This window comes from Cavia porcellus, unplaced genomic scaffold (assembly GCF_034190915.1).
Source record: "Cavia porcellus strain 051 isolate PalLab524CR breed Dunkin Hartley unplaced genomic scaffold, mCavPor4.1 scaffold_1, whole genome shotgun sequence".
NCBI lineage: Eukaryota > Metazoa > Chordata > Mammalia > Rodentia > Caviidae > Cavia > Cavia porcellus.
The window spans coordinates 215,512,448-215,535,042 of record NW_026947484.1 but is presented as its reverse complement, the minus strand read 5'-3'; the positions used below and the strand labels follow the sequence as shown (position 1 = coordinate 215,535,042).

The window sequence follows — 22,595 nt, the reverse complement described above, 5'->3', positions numbered from 1 at the left end:
CACCGTGTGACCTGGGAGCCGCCTTGAGAAACTGACCTCTGACCTATGCTTGGAGTTCAGGCGTTAGCAGGGTGGGAGTGAGGAGCACATTCCAGACAGAGAACAAGTAGCTAGAAGCCAGCCCAGGGGGCAGGACTGGACCTGACCAGGACCAGGAAGGGCAGGCTGGGAGGGGAAGGAAATCAGCCTGTGCACCCGGGCTTTCCCGGCCACGTTCATGAGGGCCTGGCCAGCTCTGCCCAGGCCACTCCAGCTAAGAGCGCAGAGTGATTCCCCAAGGCTGAGGAAAGGCTCCCGTGGGACTGAGCCAGCGCCCGCCCAGGGAGGGGGAGAGGCGCTGTGGGTCAGAGCAGCCCAGGACTGCTGGGGCCTGAGCCTCAGGAGACACTGCACCCGTCTCTCCTGCTTCCTCCAGCCACCTGGGGCCCCACCCCACCCCATCCCACAGGCAATGATGGCGGACCTGCTGGCTCTCCATCTGCAGCCTCAGGACTCCTCCCTAGGCAGGCATCGTCCCCCCCAGGCAGGTGTCCCGCCTGCGACAGCCACCTCTGCAGCCACCTGTGCAGCCCTGGGTTCAGCGTGCACTCTCCGGCCCTGATATTTTCTTCTTCGCATCTTCCACCAGCTAACAAAGTACCTGTGTTATATATGCGCCTTGTTTTTATTATCTTTTTTTTTTTTTTTTTTGGTCTCCTGTGAGCTAGCTCCTAAAGCGAGCGGATCTGGCTCACGGGCTCAATGAATGAATGAAGATGAATGAACGAGTGAATGAAATGGAACAGCCAATAGGTAAGCATGGATGAAGAGTGATTAGCCAATGGGTAAGCATGGATAAAAAGTGATTAGAAGGTAGGAGGGGAGGGCCAACTGTCAACGAACACCATCATGTTCTAGCAATTGCAACCGAACATTCCTCAGACAACCCTGTGAAGTGCCCAGAAATAGTCCCACTTGACAATAAGGACCCTGAAGATCAGAAAGGTTATGACCTGTGGTCATTGCATTATCCACCAGCAAGCTCTGCCTCCTGTATATAAGAACACTGTCCCTCCCTTCACAAGGCGGACCACAACCAAGCATAGTGGTATGTGCCTGTGATCCCAGCACGCTGGGAGGCTGAGGCAGGGGGCTGCAAAGTCCAACCCAGCCCGGACAACTTGGCAAAACTCTTGTCTCAAAATATAAAAAGGGATGGGGATGTAGCCCAGTGTGAAAACTCTGCATTCAACCAAGGCTAGAGATGTGGCTTAGTGACAGAGTGCTTGTCTAGCGTACGTGAAGCCACAGATTCCACCTCCAGAATGACACACACACACACTCAAAATGGTGTTGGTTTTCCTCTCCCTCCCCACTCACCCCACTGGGTGACTCCAGGTCATGTTTGCAATGGACAGGATGTGGCTATTCGTGTGCGTGTGTGTGTGTGTGTGTGTGTGTGTGTGTGTGTGCGCGCGCGCGCATGTGCATGCATGTGTGCCTGTGTGTGTCTTTTAGTTCTCTGCTTGGTCTGCATGTGTTCTCCACACACTCACCTTCTTACTGGTAAGTAAGGAAGAACTGAAAGGAAAAGGAGCTACCTATAAGGCATGGGGAGATGCGAAACAGGGTAGACATCCTATTTAACTTGTCTCCTTGTCTTGCATACCTGCCCCACTGTCCCCTCATACTTCATTTACAAAACATAGCATGATATGGAAGATAAGTGAACTGTTCTGCCCAGATTTTAGAACAGTGAGCAAATAAACAGTTTTGAGCCACTAAGTTTTGTGGCAACTTGTTACACAGCATTGGTGACTGATACAGTGATTGTGAATACATGGTTGACCCATGACCAGGCTGCTATTGAGCCTCGATGGCCTGATTCTCTCAGGCCACATTCCTCTCCACAATATTCATGTTTCCTCACAAATGCCCCCTGCTCCGTGTTAGTCCTGTTCTTCTGCTGGGAGAGCTGGTATGTTCGGGATTGAGCCATGAGGTAAAGGTCACTTAGCCTCAATAAATCAAAAGTCTTATTAGAATCTGGAAGGAGCTCCATCTGGACTTGGTATAGGGAACAGGGGGTTGGTGGATGGGTCATAGCTAAGAACAGGCCCAGCCTCTGTCCAGGGTGAGCCTGGGCCCAGCAGGGCTCTCGGACATCTGTTTTCCATTCTGAATCAGTAAATAAAGCTGCTTTCCTCTGCCTGGCTCATCTGCCCCCTCGGCTGACCCTACAGGAAATAGGAGTCAGAAGGCTGGCGGGCAGGCATGGCGTGGGCCCCCTCAGATGGGAGCCTGTCCTGCTGGGAAGAGACGCAGCGCCAGGGCCTGGCTGGAGCACTCTCTCCTTCCTGTGGAGTCAGCAGAGAGAAGTTCTGCAGGCCGCTCATGGTCAAGGACCCTGTTTTCCTCCTTTAATTGACGGGTGTTGTTTCTGCTGGTGGCTACTAGCATATCAGGTGAGTGTGTCAGGCGTTCATTCTTCTGGTCCTGTAGCTCATGCATCAAAAAAAGATGTTTTAGTGACAAGAAACAGTTGCCTTAGGTAATAAAAGTATAATACCGCCTAGCAGAAGAAGCCCAAAGGCAGGGCAGTTTCAGAGGAGGTTAATCCTGAAGTTGAACATCTTCAAGGCCCAGGTGATTTCTTCTTTCCCTCTCCCATCCTATTCTCAGCATGCTACCTTTTCATTGGCTGGCTCATCTTATGGTTACAACATAGCTGCCACCACCCCAGACATCACATCATTGCATAACACAATATAAAGACAGTAAATCAAACAAGTAGCGGGAAGTATCTCATCTTCGTGTCCCACTTTAAGGGAAACTTCCAAGAAGTTCTCAGAAGACTGTCCCTCACTGATCACCGGCTAGAATTGTGTCAGATCTCTTGCTTGAATTCACCTTGAGCAAGGGGATACTGTCACTACTGTGGCCACAGTACTGACCTTGAGCAGATGGGGAAAGGGACAAATGCCTCGGTGGATGCCAAAGGAAGAATTAGTGGGGGTGAGAAGGGCACAGAATAGGCACTGACAACGTTCACCACGCTCAGTAGTTTGGATCGGGTTTTGTGTGGGTGAGGGAGGGGGCTGGACCCCTGGTGCTGTTATTCACCTCTATGGCATCACCAAGTATAACGGGGATTATACTTCAGTCAAACAAAGAGCACACAGGAAATATACAAGTCCTCAGGATCCAGGCAGAGATTGCTTCCTGGCCTGAGCTCCTGCTTCGTTCTTAGGCCCATCGATGCTGGAGTTAGACCCCGATTGGAAGTCTGGCCATGTCCTTCTGTGCTATCCTTTTTGTTTGTTTTTTGGAGATGCTGCTGAGGTGCCTCGAGCTTATGACCCTCCCACCGTCCGCTCCAAAAGAGCTGGAATTGCAGGTGTGCTCCCCACAACCGGCATGTTCTCTGATCTCCCACAAGTTGTTTAAACCTTCTGTATTGTTAAAAAAAAAAAAAAAAAAAAGAGTTTTTGATCACACTGGGGTTTGAACCCAGGGCCTCATACATACTGGGCAAACACTCTGTTACCGAGCCACATACCCAACCCTCCTTACGTTATTTACTTAATGCATTAATTTGTTCCTTTGGTTGGTTGTTTTGGCATGCTGAGAACTGAGCCCAGAGCCCCTTGTAGTACGCAGGAGTTTCAAGTATTCAAGCCCAACCTGGGCAACTCACCAAGACTCTGTCTGAAAACAAAAATTTTAAAGGGGCTCAGGATAAAGCTGAGGAGCAAAGCGTCCCCCGGTTAAATCTTCACTACCATAAGGATTAATTAAAAGGGGAAAGGGCTGAGGATGCAGCCTGGCACCAAAGTGCTCACCTAGCATTGTGCGGCCTCTGTGCCAGAGCCACCTAAACAAACAAACAAACAAAAATTAGATGAGGGCGTGGTTTTAAAGTAATGCACAATCCTAAATTCATGTTACCTTTAGGAAAACTCTACTGCATGTTGTCCTGATCGTTCTGCTTTTGCTAGAAACTTATGAAAAGAGAGTGGTAAGGTAAAAAAAGAAAAATACAAAGTTGATCAATCTGAGTAAAAGGTATATCAGAGATTTTTTCTATTCTTAAAACTTGTCTGCACATTCAAAACTGTATCAGTATTAAAAGTTACTCCCTTCCCCAAACATAGCAGGGATTCTAGTTCAGGTTTCCGTAGATTTGTGACCTGCTTTGGTATGTTTGCATTCTCATGAACAAGCACGGCATTTGAAATCAAAAAGAATACAGATAGAAATTATCCTAGTGTCGCACACCTGCGATCCCAGCTCTCTGGGAGGCTGAGACAGAAAGAGCCTGAATTTGAGGTGAGCCTGGGTCACATTGCAAGAAGTTATGAATGAAACAGGAAACGAAAAGCCTGTGACACACTCGACCTAGCTTGGGACGCTCCCTCATCCGGTCTAACTGTCCAGCCCACGAGAGGGATCAACCTTCCCACACAGGGCTTGGGGCTCACTCGGGGTGCATGGTGGGACAGGGCCAGTCCCCCCACAGCTGTCCCTGCACCAGGCTGCTGGCCCCTGTACTGCATGGAAGACCCAGGGTGGAGAAGATGCCAGCTCTCCTGGGGATGCAGGCTGTCAACTTCCATCCCCAAAGACCTTTTACAGCCAGGGAAGGTGAGGGAGAATTTCTCAGGGGCGAGGTTTGGGGCTGAGGTACCTAGAGGGTTACTCAAGTCTCCTAAGAGGAAACAGACCCAGAAAGGTCATGGGCTCACCCAAGATCAGATGGCAAGTTCCAGCTTCTGAAGTCAGAGTGATTGGCCAGATTTGACGAAGTGACCTCAAGCCAAGTTAGAAGGGCCTTAGAAACGGGGGAGAGGAGGGAGGAAAAGCGGGTAGTACCATGGTTGGGAGGTTCCCCTTCAATCTCAGCGTTTTTGCTAGTAAGGACATATCAGTCCCCTGAGCCTAGAGGAGGAAAATATAGAGTTTGCAGGTACACTATGTCCCCAATTTCAGGAAGCATCATTCACATGGCCGCCTGTGGTAACAGTGCTTCCTGGAGTTGTGCTGTGCACAACCTGCACAGCCATCCATGGCAGCCCTGAGTTACCTGTGTCTGTCGAGTCAGAGGGAGGTGTCTGGGGAGGAGACGGGAGTGACAACGCTCTGGCCTGGATTAACTGGTGACTGAGTCCATCCATTCAGCCAACCACTGGGGTTTGCCACAGATTATATGCCAGTTACCACTTTAGGAGCCCGGACTTTCTGGGTTTGAGGTGGAGACAGGGAGGTTCCCGGGCACAGTCCCTTGGGCTTCCTGCCTCTTCTGTGTCTCTTCCTCCAGATGGCAGTGCCCTTCATGAACACCTCCAGGTACCCCTTTCATCCCTTTCCTCCTTAGTTCCTCGTTCATTTGCCTGTTTTAGTTCTTTTGTTTCTTAGGTATTTGTCAACTGCATGTTTTCATGTAAAAAAGGGAGATTCACTTATAATTTAAAAGTCCACTGGACGTGGCCACACACCTGTAATCCCAGCCCTCGGGGAGGCTGAGGCAGGAAGATGGAGAGCTGGAGCTCAGCCTGGGCAATTTAGCCAGTTAACAAGACCCCGCTGCTAAATTAGAAAAAAGAAATTTAAAGGGCTGGGGATGTAGCTCAAAGCAGAGGCCCTCGGTTCAATTCCTAATACCACATAAACAAACAAACAGCACTACTTCTTGGTCCTTGGTCCTTGGTCCTTGAATGAGTGTAACTCAGTTTTCCTCTGACTGTTCGTTGTGAGGGACACAGAGCTCCCAGCGCAGGGCTCCAGCTCCCGGGTGTTTGTCTTTCTCACGTCTCTTCAGGGCCAGCAGAGCCCAGGGCACCCATTCTCTGTCACATAGGAGAAAGGTCTGGGCCCTCTAGAAATGGCAGAGTCCCGTGCAAAGGTTTCAGAGCAGTACAGGGTGTGGGGTTGGATCGGTCCCCAAATAATGTTTAATACCAGAAAATCGAAACTAAAATTATGGCATCCAACATTCACACATCGCAATTTACAGAAACTTCTTTGAGAGGAAAGCCTGGGCAGCGCGAGCGTTTCACTGCATTTGGAAGCCAGTCGTTTACCGTGTTCTTATTGCAAAAACTCCCAGGCACAGCTGGGCAAGATGAACGCCCAGCTGCTGGGGAGTTTGAGGCAGGAGGTCAAGGACCCAGGAGTGAGACCAGCCTGGCAACAGCACAGTGAGATCACTCTCAAAAAGAAAAGAGAAAGTAGCTCCTACATATTCATGGTGCTTTTAAAGGACTTAGAACTTTATTATTTTTGCTTTTGCTTTTGGTGGTGGTCAGGGAATGAGCCCAATAACTTCACGCATGTTTACACAGCTCTCTTCTACCCAGCTCAATCTTAGCCCCAATCTTAAACAAGTGAACTACAGGTACATAATTTCATATTGTAATTATTTACAACCCCTTTTAAAAATCCTGTCGAAAATCCTCCAAACGTGAGATTAGAGTGCATTTGAGGATTTGATGTGTTTTGCATTAGGGCCTCCAAAAGCGTCCAGCCAGGTGTGGTAGCGCCCGCCGGCAACCCCAGCACTTTGAAGGCTGAGGCAGGAGGACCTAGAGTTTGAAGCCAGGATAGGGTGCACAGAGATCTTGTCTCAAACATAAATAAGTGGGTCAGTGCCAAGGCCGGGTGGTTTTCTTTAAAAGCCTGTTAACCTCTGAACCAGGCAGATAACGTTTCTGGCTTCATGAGGCTTTTGGTCCACAAATAAGCCCATCTTTCAACAGACATAGGAGACAGTGAAAGTAACCAGACCCAAGTCTTGGGCTGGCCAACAGCCCCCTGACCCCTGCCTGTGTGGCACCACCCCCCAGCCTAGGCTCAGGCCTGGAACCCGAGACCTGGGAGCCCATGGAGTGGACGGGCCAGGCAGGGCAGGCAGGGTGTAGGGACGCTGAGGTCTGAGGAGCACCCTAAATCAACACGAGGGTGGCTGGGAGAGAGATACCAGGAGGAAAGGGACCAGGTGTCAACAGTGACATCTTAAAACTACTGTCTACAATGTGTCTCCCATCAGAGTCTGCCCCTCTTTAAAGGGAAACAGAGGCCCCTCCCTTGACAGGGGCCTCCTGGGGGCTGACTCCAGAGCTCAGGGTCTGAGGTGGGAGGGGAGTAACCCAGCACCCCCTCCTCCCCATCTGTCTCCCCTATCCTGAAACTGGGGGGGAGGAGCAAAGGATGCCCCGCACCCTCTCATGGGCAGTGGCATCAAACCACGTATGTACATGCGTTCCTCTCCTTAACACCATCTCTGTGCCCAGCGCTCAGCACAGGGATCAGCCCTGAGCCCCACTCGGAGACCTCCTAATTCATTTGAATCAGGCGGCAGAGTATAGTCAGAGGGGCCTCGCATTGAATCCCTCTGTGCTCTTTTTCTGGCTGTGTGATCCTGGGCAAGTGTCTGCCCGCCTCAGGGCCCAGTTCCTTCATTGGTTGGAGAAACCTAGTTTGTGGGGATGTGGTGTGGACAGGACATAAAATACCCGGATCCAACACCCAGAGCAGGCAGAGGCGGCTCTCCTCACCACTCTTAGCCCAGGCAGGTGACGGGCGGAGGGTGCACGGTGCCCACCTGGTGCTTCTGGTCAGGCGCGTGGAAGGCTCTGCACCGCTGGACGGAAGTGTGCCCACCACAGCCTCCTCCTCCTGGGTCCCCAGGGAGGGACTCTGAGCTGCTCTTGGGCCCCGGTGACTCGAGCCCTGGAGCACTGGCTTTCTCCCTGCAGAGCGGGGCCAGCGAGGGGACCATGAGAGAACACCTACTGTAAAGCACTTGGCGTCACAACACAAGGGCCAGGGGGAGGAGGTATCCAGGTGCAGCTGGGTGACACCTAGAGAGCCCCAGGGCTGCCCTCTCTGCCTGGTCCACCTGGTCCGCCTAATTCCTCCTCCCTGCCTCCTCCAGCCTGGCCCTATATACTTCTCAGGGCGCCTGTGGCGGACATAGTGAACCACTGGGTCCTGGGTCCTGGAGCGTTCCAGGGCCGGGAGACAGGAGGTGGGGTGTAGAGCCGGCCCTCCCCATGTGAAGTGTGGCCTGCATGGTGGAGCTGGTGGCACTGGCTGGGATAAGTTACCTCGCTCCCTCCCTCCCCACAGGCCGCTGGGCCCTCCCTGGCCACGGGGTGCCTGAGCAGGTGTGAAGTTAAGCAGGAGATCTACAAGCTGTCATTTCTGACAGTAGAGCCCCGCCCCACCCCACCCCACCCCCGCCTGGGTGTCAGCCAGAGGTGGCTGCCACACATACTCCAATTCTGGGCCTGCAGGGACGCAGACCCCAGCGACGCTCAAAAGACACACGCTCGAGTTGGCATGCACGCAGGCTGGCCTGGACTGACGCATTGGTGTGCAGGACCCTCACCTATATGCTGTCACCTATATGCTGGCACTTGCAGGCCACTGGGTCTCACTGGGGCGACCACAGCCTCCAGAGGGCAGAGTGCTGTTAGCAGGGTCACAGCCCTCTCTTCAGTGCCCACAGCTGAGCCCAGCTCGGTCTCTGCAGATGAGAGCCGCACAACTCCACACCCCACCACCTTGCACCCTCCCGGCCCCAGGGGAGGCCTGGCCCTCAGGGCTGGATGGCGCCCAGCCTGAGGCAGGCAGGAGAGGTGTCCCCTAGAGAGGGGATGTTTCGGGGCTAGCAGCAGCCTGAGTCCTGTGTGAGAGGTGACTAAGGACCCTGGCTTTCTAACACTGGGCTGGAACTCAAGGCGGGTAACTGATCCCTGTGCAGGGAACCCAGCTTCCCCAAAGCCTGTACATGACTACCCTGGATGCAGGCAGAGGTCAGGGGCCTCCCTGGAGGAGAGGAGCCTCACAGGGACGGCACAGAAGGACCGAGGAAGCACTGGAAGGGGCTGCCAAGGCCATCTTGAAGACCAGTTTTGCCTCCAGGCCTGGTGAGGAGCGCTGCACGTGACGCCATGGGGGTGCAGAAGCCTCTGCCGGGCCTGTGCAGCGAGGCTGAGGGACTGAGCTGTGTTCAAGGAGCTGTCACCTGTGGGTGTGTGACTCGGTCCCCAGCCCTCCGCAGGTGACTGGAGAGTGAAGTGCCTGGGCGGGGAAGGTGGCAGAGGGGAGGGCCACACGTGGTGGACACGCAAGTAGAAGGACAGATGGGAAGAAAGCCGGAGGACAGAGACAGAAGCGGGGACGGGGGACAAGGCGCTTGGGACACAGCAGAGTGGGGTGGGATGGCAGAAACACACACCAAGGGGGCTCCCGCTCCAGGCTCTCCCACCTCAGCCCCATCCTCATGCTGCTGGCCAGGCTCCAGCGAGGCCAACACCTGCCTGGCCTGGTGCCCACAGATGCGCCTGCGGCCAGGTCCCCTCCTGCTGCATCACGTCTGCAAGCGCAGGTGGGGAATCCCACCAGGTGGGCTCACCTGAGCAGGTGAGCCCGGGATGGGTGGGGAGGGTGGGAGCAGGGTCTGTGGGCAGATACCTGTAAAGATAACCCCCAGCAGCTGGAGCACACCCCACACAGACACCCCCACACTGGCGGAAGCACAGGCCCACCAACGCTCACTGGCCGCAGGTGAGCATACAGAACGCCGCACTCCCATGACACACGACACAGACACAGAAGAAACCAATCGCACCCCTGCTCTGTGTGCACGGGGCAGCCCAGACCCCTCAACCCTCATGAACCCACAAGGCTCTGGCCGCCTCAAGGGTGGGGAAGCTGCCCTCACGCTGGGCCTGGGTGGCTCAGTGCTAGAGTGATGTTCCCAGCATGTGCAGGCTCTCAGGCTAGTGTGACACTGGTACGTGTGTTTTGATTGACTGTCTACCTGGAGGAAATCATTAGAAGTCAGGCAGGAATCCGTGCCAGGTGGGGCAGTGTGGACCAGCTGCTGCGGAGTTCTGGTCACAGCAGGGTACACACACATGCTTGAGCCTCAGGTTCCCACAAGGCCACCTCACACCTTCACTCCTCCCCTTGCCGTGGCACACAGCCCAGCGAGGGCTCATCAGCCAGGCCAGCCCTGCACCCCCTGACCCCTCCACCTGTTGACACCTCGGGAACACTTTTCTAGAGTGTTCTTTGGGCCTAGGGTGTGCCAGGGTAGGCCCTCTGCCAACTCCACAGGTCAGGGGACTTTGGATGTGCTGATGCGGGCTGCCTGCCACGCCCCCTTGTACCAGAGCTCCACACCAACCTGGGCCTGGCTGGGCCTGTCTCTAACTGATCAGCTGACAGGGAATTTCATTCCTTGAGCTGAGAGCAGCACACCTGCACGGTGTTTACTCCGGAAGGCCATTTCTGAACCGTGTATTTGTGCATTTATCACTGTCATAGCTCTATTAAGCAGACACCATGCCGATGCCCATTCTACAGTTGTGGAAACTGAGACCCAGAGACCACTGAACTAACTCTCCAGACACAGCAGCTAGGAGGGGACAGTGATCAGGTTTCAAACCCACACTGTCTGGCCTGAGTCTGCACTTTCAGCCATTACACTATGCAATCTCTCTTCTTAAAAAAAAAATTTTTTTTTTTTTTTTTTAAGAAAAAGTAATCCGGTCATAATGATTCACGCTTAAAATACCAGCATTCTGGGAGAGGGAGGCCGGAGGATTAAAAGTTCAAGGTCGGCCTAGGTAACTAGCAACTAGGTGAGATCCTGTCAAAGGATTAAAAATGGCCAGGAAAGTAGCTCAGTGCAAAGGCCCTGAGTCAATCCCCAGCAGCAAAAAGGAGAAAACCAAATAAGAAAAGGTGAACCAGGCACTGTGGTATGACTGCAGTCCCACCATTTGGGAGGCTGAGGCAGGAGGATCATGAATTCAAGACCAGTCTGGACCACATAGGGAATTCAAGGCCAGTTTTGACTTAATAGTAAGGCTCTGCCTCAAAAAAAGAAAGAAAAGAAAAAAAAAAAAAAACAAGGAAAAAGAAAAAGAGACAGGAAAGAGAAAGGAAGGGAGGGAGGGAAGGAGGGAAGGAGAGAAGGCTGTGTGACATCCCTGGCACTGGGGACACAGACATGAGGTGCCCTGGTCACTCCCAGTCCATGCCACACACACACACACACACACACACACACACACACACAACTTGCTTCACCCTGGCGCTGCCAGCATCACCCTGTGGCCTATTTTTTCCATAGCTGAGCATCAGGCCCACAGGAAGAGGTTTTAGTCCAGGTCCACCCTGGAACATTCTACCCCCTACCCGTCCCCTTCCACCCAGCTCCAACCCAGGACACACTCCTGGGAAACTCAAAGGCACCATCTTTCGGGGGACACTTTTGCACATGGCACCTGCAGCTGCAATGGTGATTCCATCCACAGACTAGGAATCATTTTGAGACCAGAAAGCTTGGAGTGACCCTGGGGTCCAGGAGCGGCCCGTGGGCGGTGAGGGCTTGGGACTTCACACTCTGATGTCTCTCTCCACCCTGCGGCATCTGCAGAGGCTGCTCTGTTCTGGATCCTTTGCCCACACCCCAGCTTTACTCAGGACTGGCACCTCGGGCCCTGCCCTGATTGCTCACCACGCTGCCCCAGTTCCAGCAGATGTCCTTGCATCAGCCTTGGCTTTCCCTGGGGGGTCTGTGCCTGCTCCTGTCCCAGGCCTCCTGAACCTGCCCGGCCCTGACTGCTGTTTGGGTGGCAGGAAATGTTCGGTACCAATCAAAGAATGATGCCCAGTGCCTGCCAGTGGGAAGGAGCCATCTAGGTTTCAGGACCTCAGATGAGATCAGATCCTCGCTCCTCAGTGACCTGAACTTCAGCAGGGCTAGAGCAGTCTCTACCTTACAAGTGCTGTGCACACAACACACGTATACTCTCACGCTTACCTGAGCTGTCCTCTCTTTGACCAGGTGAGGTGGAAGCAGGTCAGGGAGAGGAAGTGGGTTGAGCAGGATGCAGCCTCCTGATCTCTTGGAAGGAGAATCTGTGTGTCCTGGGGCTTTGAGCAGAGGCCTGAGAGCTGCACAATCCCTACTCGGTAGGGGCTCAAGTTCTGGCTGCTTCCTGGCATAGGCTCCCTGCCCTACAGCTCTCTATCTCCCAGGCTTGTGCACAGGCACACACACACACACACACACACACACACACACACACACACACACCGGCCCCTGTCCCTGCCCCAGCACCCATGCAGAGACTCTCACTTCCTCCAGATCCACCAGACTCTTAGGCCAAGTATGTCATTTGCTTTGGCTTTTCCCTCCAAATCCATGTGGTTTTCTGTGCCCCAAATGCTTCCTGCCAGCTTCCATACCACAATTGTGGTGGTCAGCATAGCCACCGAGTCCACTGGGAGCTCTGCCCTGGACAGGCTCTGCATGGAGCTTTCCACATATCTGCTCCTCACAGCAAGGTGCGTGCAGCAAGGATCCCTGAGACATCTCTCATTATGTGCGGGAAACAGCCCTCCCACACCTTTAGGACACTGTGGGCATTCTTCCTGGAGACCAGAGACCGCTCCTCACAAACCCAGCCACCCCACACTACCCCTGGCCCTGCAGGAGCAGCCTCTGCCACAGAACTGTGCAGTGGCTTCTGCTGCACCTGACTCCAGCCCCAGGCACTTGATTGTTGCTCTTTCCATCCTGGGGCTGTACGAGCTTCGGTCCGGGCCTGGGCCTGAGTGGCTGAGTCAGGCAAGCCGGCCTCACGAGGAGCTAGCTGTCTGCTGCTGGTGAAGCTAGCCATGGGTGACTGGCCACAGCCGACCCTTTCTCCTGCTCACCCACCCCTAGCCCCTTTCCTGGCCCCTCTGCACCCCTGCATCTGTCTCTGCCCAACACTGTCTGTAGTCCTCCTACTGGATCCCAAGGAAAAGTGCCCAGAATCTGCTGGGCTTTCTGACCTCATGATGGGAAGGGGAACTGGTCCTGGGCTCAAGCTGGGAGACAGACGGAGTAGGTGTCCCCAGCAAACCCCAGCTCCAAAGAGGCCCAACCTGCACAGGAATGCTGAGTGTGCAGCTCAGCCCCTGGGGTGGCCTGTGGGCAGCCCTTTTGGTATGTGTATATATGGTGAGGAGGCACACAGAGGAGGGAGGGGAGGAGCCGTTGGGCCCAGCTCCAACACTGCATATATTTAATGGGCACCAAGTTAAAAATAGAGCCCTAGTGCTCTGAGCAGAGATGGCAGATAGACAGGGATTCCAGGGGCCCTGGGAACCGTCTGTGCCTCCAAGCCCTCCGCATGACCTCCCTCTCCTGCAACATAGATCTGTGACTCTGTCCCGTGTCACCAACACCCCTGTGCAGTGGGTGGCACCAAGGATATGTTTTGCACATTTTGTGGATTGCAGTATTTCACAGCAGAAGAGTGAAGACCTCAGGCTCAGATGGGACACAGCAAGAGAGGACTACATAACTACTGTTTTCACCCCCATTTCACGGAGAGGAACACTGAGGGTCAGAAGAAAATGACCAGCTCAGGAACCTACAAATCCAGACTGGAATCCAGCCTCAGCAGCTCCCGGCTCTGGTCTCTTCCCGCTGCCTTACATCATGCCGATTGCGTTGCATTGCAAGAGGTTGGAATATATGTGATTCCACGTTATGTGAGTCAGCATGAGGTGGGGGCTGGGGGAGGGCAGGGGTTGGAAGAAGGAGGTGACAGAAAGGCAATGAGGTGGAGTTGCAGGCCGAGCGCGTCCCCTCCCCCACCTGAGATTTTCCTTGTCAGGTGCAGCAGGAGTGGCTCGGCACCCAGTGCCCTAATTAGCTCCTGTTGACAGTTTCTGGCTTATGTGTTATCACCTTGCTCTCCTTATCTTTATCAGAGCCAAAGGTTGATTGGAGCCTTCTGGCTGAGGCTCAAAGCAACTCCACTCTGGGTCAGGAGCATTTATGACTCCTTCCACTGAGAATAACAACCTTCTTTCCTCCAAACCAACAGTCTGATTTGCAAGGTTTTGGTTTGCTCCTCACCACTCTCCAAGAGCTTGGGCCCGGAGTCCTCTTTCCACGGTTGGAGGAAGACAGAGGGGCCTAGGGCCAGGACAAGCCCGGCTGGGACTCAGCCTCCTGCAGCCACCCTCACTACCAGCTAAGCCCCTGCCAACGGCACCTGCAGCGGGGAGACCGGGGACCAGGCCCCTGGGCCTTGTTCCTCCAGCCCCTCTCATCAGGCCAAAGGTTCTGTGCCTTATCGGCCAAGGAGGTAGAATATTAATCTGGCCATCTCTGCCCTGGTCCTAGCCTCCCACAGCTGGGCATCTGCACTCTAATGGGTGGGTGTCTGTGCACCAGGACAAGAGGCAGGCTTCGAGAACAGCAGTGAGAAAGGGCCCTACAAGAGGCCCCTGTGACCAGCAGGCTCAGCCCGGGCTTTTTTTTTTTTTTTTTTTGTACCAGGAACGGAGCTCAGGGCCTTGTGCGCTTTCTTTCCAGGCAGGTGTCATGCTGTGGAGCTTCATCCCTGGCCCAGCCCTGGTCTTTTCTCAGCACCAGCCTCACAGATCTTCCAGCAGGCCTTGGACCCTCCCAAGTGCTGGCTTGAGCCTCAGCAGAGATATCTGCCTGACCCCTGACTGAGATTCCTGCCAGGACCCCCTGAGACAAGCTGCCCCAGAGTCCTCCGGTGTCAGTAAGGACTGAGGACTGTGTGAACTTCCAGCCACCCTAAAAGACCCTTCTTGCCCATGACTCCCCTCAGATCCAACCCAACTGCCAGGTCCCATCCCAGACTGGAGCTCTATAAGCCCCGGATGCAGCCTTTCTGTGTTCTGAGCCTCACTGGGCCCTGCTCATTGTCACCTAAGCTTGTTTGACTTGGGACACCCAGAGAGACAGGATGCCTTGATAGAATGACTTCACAGACCTGGATAGCAGGCAACAGGTCCCAAGGGACAGGTGTGTGTGTGCACCCATCCCACGCTATGCCCACCCTCCTGGGGCATTGTCTGAGGGACATTGTCCGGAGTGCTGGGCGGGTCCTTTATGGTCAGGCATAAAAGGTAATCATTGACCATATCAATGCTGCCCTGCGCGTCAGTGCCCGCCCAGGCATGGCCCTGCCAGGGCCTGGATTACTTTACAGTCACATAAAAGGAACCTCCAGACTGGGCCCTGAGGACTTTGGCCCCAAGGGGGGAGCAGGAGGAGAGCGGCTCCCTAGAGACAGCCTTTTCTTGCAATATTTACTTGGCCAGAGAAGAGCTCTCTCCTTCTCTATTAAACACTAGGATTGTCTCAGCCCAGCCTACTAACCTGAAGAGTCCCTGTCACCAGGGGCCGTTTCCTCTTCTCCCTTCCCAGGACGCCCCAGCATGCCCCTCCGGAGCTGGAATTCAGGGCACATCTGGGAAGCAGTCTCTTCATAAGCTCTTTTTTATAAGCTTTGCCTCAATGAGCCCTGCCTAAGGTGAAACGGGTGCCAGGATAATCCCCATGTCCTACACAGGAAAGTCTGGACTCAGAAAGCAAAAGACTTGCCCAAGTCACACAGCCAGGAAGTGGCCAGTCTCATCAGCTCCTGGTGGTCACTCACCAGCGTGGCCCCAAGTCTTGTTTTTGTGTACAGCCATCAGTGAGGAACAGCAGCCAGCGTACACCTCCCGTGTATGTACAGTACTCCTGTGTCATTTATGGGAAGACTGGAGATCTGTATATTCAACATTAGCAAATATCTGCATACCAGGGAAAGCTATTCCCATCCCATCATTCAAACCAGACCAGATCAGCTCACACACTCCCCAGGTCTCTGTTCTAACAGGGCAGAGAGCCAAGCCAGGGACTGTGCTCAGCTTTGCAGGGAGGATGGGGAGACCACAAAAGGACACTGCAGCGGAAGAAACGACTTTAGCAAAACCCTCAGAAAATGGGAATGAATGTTTTCCTCGGACAAAAGCCCTGGGAACATGAATGGGTGTAGCTAGAGGAGGAGGGAAGGCAGCCAGCCCGAGACCTTAGCATACCGTAGGGAGCCGCAGAGGGTTCGTGAGCAGGAGCATAACTACCCGAGCCGCACTTTACAAACCCCACTCTCAGGCCACAGGGAGGAGCACAGGTTGCGATCTTAGACTGATAGCTCCAGAGTTAAGGAATTCAGCCCTTTCGGGAGGTACTAGAGGAAGGCCAGTTAAGAGTTGGCACACTTCTGTCTGTGTCCCCTCTCTGCCTTTTATCGGCTGCACAGCCTTGGGTGGGTTTGGGGACCACGATGGCCTCTGTATTCTCATCTTTAAGTAGACAGCACATACATCGTAGTGACTATGGCTCTGAGCAGAGGGGAAAATCAACTGACCTGTGTGATTCAGTGCCTGGCACATAGCACACACTTGTCAAATGGCAGAGTCTCTTGTTATCAAAATGTACCACTCCCTCAGCCAGGTGTGGCAGCACACGCCTGTAATTCTAATAACCAAAGGCTGAGGCAGGAGGATCACAGGTTCAAACCCAGCTCGAGCAACTTAACAAGACTGCATCTCAAAATAAAACAAAAAGGTCTGAGGGTAGAGTTTAGCACTCCCTGAGTTCAACCCCTAGCGCTTCAATAAGTAAATAAAAAATATTTTTTAAATGTACCACTCTGCTCTGGGTGAAGAACTCAAAGTAACATGTGTCTAGTTCAGACTTCATTTTTGTTTTTTTTGTTTTTTTTTTGTCTTTTCCCTTTTTATCGGTACCGGGGATCGAACTCACGACTGCCTGCTTGCAAGGCAGGCGCTTATGCCGCTGAGCTAAATCCCCAGCCCCCAGACTTCATTTTTGCTAAGTAAACATCTTACTTCGTGCATGTGGGTGCTCATGGGGAGGGTGGATGGGCAGCCTTTGCCACGAGGGGCCTTTGAGTAGCTCAACTGGACTGGGGATGGCATGGTGGTCTTCACGATGACGTTGGGGGCATGAGCCTGACAGAATTGGACCTCACAGGTCCCTTGAAGTAAATGTGGCCACGAGATGTCTCTGCCAGTGAAACAGGATCGGTACCCGCCATGTCTAGACATCCATAGGAGCCAACATGTGAGTCCGCTATTGCCTTTCTTTGCCTCAGTGATGCCCAATGGGGTTGATATGGTGCTCCCTGCAGCCCAGTCTTGGTAAGTAAACATCTTACTCTTCCCCCTCCTTACCCAGCTCTGAATTCCCCCCAACAGTAAAGCAGCACCAAGCACCTCAGAGTCACTTGTGTATGTATCTGTTGCCTCCTGCACCACTCACGTAGCAGTACACACCTGAAATCCCAGCACCCAGGGAGGTGAGGCAGGAGGATGACTGTGAGTTTGAGCCCAGCCTAGATTACATAGTGACCCAGCCTCAAAACCCATACACATACATAGGTCCTTACATACAAACACACATACTTAAAAGGTAAAGACTATTAAAAAAAAAAAAAAAAAAGGAAGAGCCCAGGTGTGGCGGTGCACATCTGCAATCCCAGCACACAAGAGGCTAAGCAGAAGGATTTGTGAGAGTTCAAGACCAGCCTGGGCTACAAAGTGAGTCCAAGGCCAGTCTGAACTGCTTGGTGAAATCCTGTCTCAAAAAGACAAAAAAAAAAAAAAAAGAGGGGCTGGGGATTTAGCTCAGTGGCATAAGCGCCTGCCTTGTAAGCAGGCAGTCGTGAGTTGGATCCCTGGTACCGATAAAAAGGAAAAAGACAAAAAAAAAAAAAAAAAAAGCTAAAAACGGGAAGAAAAGAAGGGAATATTTCAAACACTCTGTTAAGCTTCTGGTGTGTGTGTGTGTGTGTGTGTGTGTGTGTCTGTGTGTGTGTCTGTGTGTGTGTCTGTGTGTGTGTGCTATCATTACCTCTACAGGGCAGATGTGTCAGGTGGAAGAGCTTAGTTTGTGCTACAATAACAAACATCCAGGGCCAAGGCTATGGCTAACATGAGCCTCTGGGCTTGAACCCCAGCACAGCAAAAAACAAACAATCCTGACATTTTCTTGCGGTTGAAAACAGCTCAGAGTTCTCTGTACCACAGGAGCGCTGCAGATGACCTGGAGGAGTTGGCGCCCTGGGTCCTTACTGGAAGACTGCAGGGAGCACCATATCAACCTCATTGGGCATCACTGAGACAAAGAAAGGCAATAGCGGACTCACATGTTGGCTCCTATGGATGTCTAGACATGGCGGGTACCGATCCTGTTTCACTGGCAGAGACATCTCGTGGCCACATTTACTTCAAGGGACCTGTGAGGTCCAATTCTGTCAGGCTCATGCCCCCAACGTCATCGTGAAGACCACCATGCCATCCCCAGTCCAGTTGAGCTACTCAAAGGCCCCTCGTGGCAAAGGCTGCCCATCCACCCTCCCCACGAGCACCCACATGCATGAATCTGGGTCAGTCCTTATCTCCCAGTGAGCATGGAGGAATCCAGTTTTGGCTTTGGTTAGGCATGAAAATCACAACCACATTTCATATCCTACGCTGAGACATTGTGGGTCTGGCACAGACAAGGGAGGGAGGGAAAAAAACCAGGGGTAGCTGGCTTAGGGTTGGAATGCGATTTATTACTAAATAATTATATGCTATCTGCAGCCGGGGATCATATACTAGAGTTTGCGCCACAAGGAGAGTCTGCCCAGTGCGTTTCCCAGCACCCATTACCTGTTTTTCCATCCTCATTTGCAACGGGGATTTTGTGAGCGCTGAAGGCAAGTTAGCTGGTGTGGTGTGTGGGTGTGTGTGTGTCTCTGTGTGTGAGAGAAAGCGTGGGTCACAGAAGATGTAAAGGGAGGGAGGGTCCCTTGGATAGGTCAGCTCTCTGTCTAACTTCTGGTGTCAGGTCAAAGAAAAGCCTTCTAAGGGGCTGGGGATTTAGCTCAGCAGGCATAAGCGCCTGCCTTGCAAGCAGGCAGTCATGAGTTCGACCCCCGGTACCGATAAAAAGGAAAAAGACAAAAAAAGAAAAGCCTTCTGTCCTCCAGAGTGCACTAAACCCAGGCCTCTATAAGCAAGGTCTTCCCCATTCTGCTTTGGGGTGAACTCCAGGGGTGCACCTAGCCCAAGGGATAGGAACTTGGGCAGACAAAACAGAGAGAAAAGCTTAAGTCAGAGAGCAGCGAAAATCCAAGGGCAAACGGGGCACAGAGACTGCCAAGGATCAGATACCAATTGTGGGTACAGTGGGAAGCAGGGCTCCAGCTAAAGGGACTCGCATTTATCATGTGGGTGAGCTGGGCAAGCCCCAAGCCCCTCTAGACTTCAGTTTCCCCAGCTGTAAAGAGGCTAATGGCAGCCCCCAAATCACAGCCTGCTATGGGCTGCACGAGCTGGGGAGAAAAGCTCGCACAGACCTGGTACCACAGAGCAGGTGTTGGGGGATGAGGTCCTGCTGTGCCCCTGGACCCTGCTGAGAAGCCTGGGAATGCCACAGCATGGGCAGTGGAGTCCGGAGAGAAGCTAGGTGCCCAGCGGCAAGAAGCCTGGAAAATCTCCAGTGACCCACCATCCTACTCTGTTCCTTACTGTACCTTCTGGGGTACTTGCTGAGGTCTCAAGGAGGACCCCGTGGGCAGAAAAAGAAATCCAGAGTCTGCTCTGTGGGAGCTACCAGGCTACTGGCAGTGGCGGACTATGGCCCACTTTCCAGAAAACAGAGAAGGGGCTGGGTAGGTGCAGGAAGAGCTCAAGGTCTGGGGAGGCAGAGGCAGGAAGAAGCCACAGGATGGAGGGGCTGGCAGGGAGCAGGGGGAAGCTGGGAGAAAGACCCGAGAGGGGATGAAGTTGGGGTCCTAAGGCCAGGAAGCCACCTTGGCAGTTCCCTGAGGATGAACAGAAGATCCCAGGGATGACTTTGGGGCAGTGATGGGAATGAGGCAGAAACACCAGGCGGTGAGACAAGCATGGGAGAGGAATCAGGGTGCCTAGAGCAACCTCCAAGGCAAAGCAAGGGGACAGCTGGTCTCTGAGCGGGGTCCCCGCCGCCCTGTCCAGCACACCAGGCACAGCTGGTGAAACGTGGGCTCTTCCTCTGGCCTGAACTCAGATGTGGCGTTGTGAGGCTGGACGTGAGTCAGTGAGCTTCCTCCCCACTGACACCACCAGCGTGTTCTCTCTCTCTCTCTCTCTCTCTCTCTCTCTCTCTCTCTCTCTCTCTCTCTCTCTGTCTCTCTGTCTCTGTCTCTGTCTCTCTGTCTCTCTGTCTCTCTCTCATGCACACACACACACACACACACACACACACACACTGCCCAAACCCATGAACCACACACAAGCTGTCTACCAACCTACCCTGCTAACCCAGGTGGTAGAGACCTGTGGCTCCAGCGGTGCTCCTGACATAACCAATGACTCTCTGGAAAGGAGGCTGGGGTAGCTCTAGGTTGGGAGGCTGCAACTGGAGGGAAGTCCCCAGAGGGTGTTGGGACAAGACTTGGTGTATGTGCATGCAGCACTGTCTTTCCAAGGAAACAGGCAGAGTGGGTGTGCATCCACGCCCACGGTGCATCCTTGGTGGACCTTAGGGGAGGAGGGGGCACTGAGGAGACTGTTTTGGTCCCGGGGTGGGGGTGGGGCTGTGCCTGGACTGCCAGCCTCCCTCAGCCTTGCAGCCAGGACGTGAACTGGCGGGGGTTTGGGACTCAGGCCAGTGTCACACCCTCTGTTTCCCTTAGCAGGACCAGAATCAGAGATAAACCAAGTGAGCCAGGGAGCACCGGTGCCTGTGGTTGGGAGCCATGACACATGCCTAGCGGGTTCCAGAGGTTAAGGAAACACACTGGACTTCTCCAGAGGCTGGCACCCGCCACAGCCTCCTTCACAAATGCTCCAGGGGCCAGGACAGCACAGCTGGGGAGAAGCTGCGCTAGGAACACAAGCAGAACCGTGATCACCTCCAGGAGGAACATCTTTCTCTTCTTGGCCTCAGACTCCCTAGGTGTAAAAAGAGGACGGTGAGCTCAGCAGAGAGGGGGTGCCTGCGCACGTGTGAGCTGGACTAGTCCCTGGCAGGAAGCCGAGCTTAGCACATGCGCCACCGTCTTTCTCACCCCACCAGTCTGCAAAAGCCAGAGTCCAGCAGGGTCTCGCTGGGCCGGGATGCAGCTCCATAGGCCATCTGCAGGGGGCGCTGGTGGGCAGCCAGCACGTGCCTGCACCTGTCAATATAAATTAAAAGAAAAAAAGAATTTGAGAAGCCTTAGGGAGGGACAGGGGAGGGCAGAGCTAGAGGACTTTGAGGCTATGGGTGAATGGGGATGGAAGTTTGGGGGGCCTGACAGGTTTGTCTGTGGCATACGTGTGGCTTCTGTCACCTACTGGCCTTACAAAGAGCACTGGAGGCTTCCAAGAATAAAATAACAGGATCCAGGATCCACTGAAAGGAGCAGTTTGCTGTCCCCAGATGCTAGATTTAGGCCCCATTTGGGATCACAGGAGGGTGGTGAAGGAATCTGGTCTCTTTTCCCTCTCTGCAGTCTCCACAAGGAAATGTGACACCTTGGCCCCCTCAAAATAGAATCAGTCTCAGTTCCGTCCCAGGGACTCACAGCAAGCAGGTTACAGGGCTGTTCCCCCTCACAGGCCTGGAGGCAGCACCCATGTGGGTACTCAGCTGTCTTCTCCATGATCTGAGGTCCCTAGAGCAGAACCATCCTCTCCCTGTGACCCAGCTCCCAAGGTGTCTGCAGGCAGGGTGGGATGGGGGGTCCTCTCTGGTGTGGATTCTGAATTCTGGGGGTGGTCTCAGCCCCAGGAATCGCTGCCTTTCTCCAGCACTGCCCAGCTATAAAGGGCACTTGTGCCCAGGCAACACCCGCCCACCTGGGGCTGCTGTGAACACAGCGCCACAGTGAGAGTGGCACAGGCAGGCCTGTGTGTGCTGGCCGAGGCGCCAGAGGAAGCGCGGCCGGGCCCAAGTGTTAATAGGGCTCCTTCCTGCCCTGCCCATGCCAGCTCCTCGCAGCTCATCCCTTCTGCCCGAAATGCACGCTTCCGCCCGGGCCCTGCACACTCCTGCCACGTCCCTGGCTGCAGATCTGTCTCGCTCTGACAAACATCCCGCTCAGCTCTGGGCTTTATGGCTGTTCCGTGCGCCTTCCTTCATGTGGTTGGGAACCAGCGCTCTGGCTCAGAAAAGAGCTGAACCTGGAGCGGCAGAGGCCAGGGCTGGGACTGAAAAGGGCAGCACCAGCCAAGCAGCAGCCGGGAGAGCCTGGCATCCTGCTGCTGGGAGACAAGGCCGAGGGGGGGGGGCACGACACACACTTCAGGAGCAGCAGGCTCTCCGGATGGAGAGGGAGGAGGATAACAGGGAGGGGCCAGCGGGGACCAGATTCAGGAGCCAAGAGTGGGTCCCAGAGGAGACTGAGGTCAAAACATGGGGAGAGGACAAGAGAGACCATTCTAACGGCCTCCATGACAGCAAATACTAACTGTCAAAAAGGAAACTGGGATGCTTGCGGGTTTCTTTTAAATGTAATATTTGTTAAACCCCAACCTGCCTGGAGCCAAGTCCTGTGAATTCATTATCGCGCTAATTTTCACAAAACCTTGCAAGCATTTTACAGGTGCCAACCCTGAGTTCCAGAGACATTGCAGAGCTGGTTGGTGGCAGGAGACAGGTATAGAATGAAAACTATTACACTGCTGGGTTTTTTGTTTGTTTTGTTTTGTGTCTTTGAGGCAGTGTTTTGCTGTGTAGCACAGGCTGGCCTTGAACT

General features: G+C 53.8%; 1 long non-coding RNA gene across 2 annotated transcripts; it reads left to right on the top strand.

Moving 5' to 3' along the window:
• The first annotated feature begins 13,113 nt into the window (after positions 1-13,113).
• Positions 13,114-16,509, top strand: LOC134471199 (uncharacterized). 2 transcript variants are annotated; one of them, XR_010040511.1, is made up of 2 exons: positions 13,114-13,515; positions 14,375-16,509. It is a non-coding gene; the product is annotated as an uncharacterized LOC134471199 (long non-coding RNA). The 2 variants fall into 2 exon arrangements; XR_010040512.1 differs by having other exon boundaries at positions 13,114-13,542.
• Positions 16,510-22,595: the final 6,086 nt, after the last annotated feature.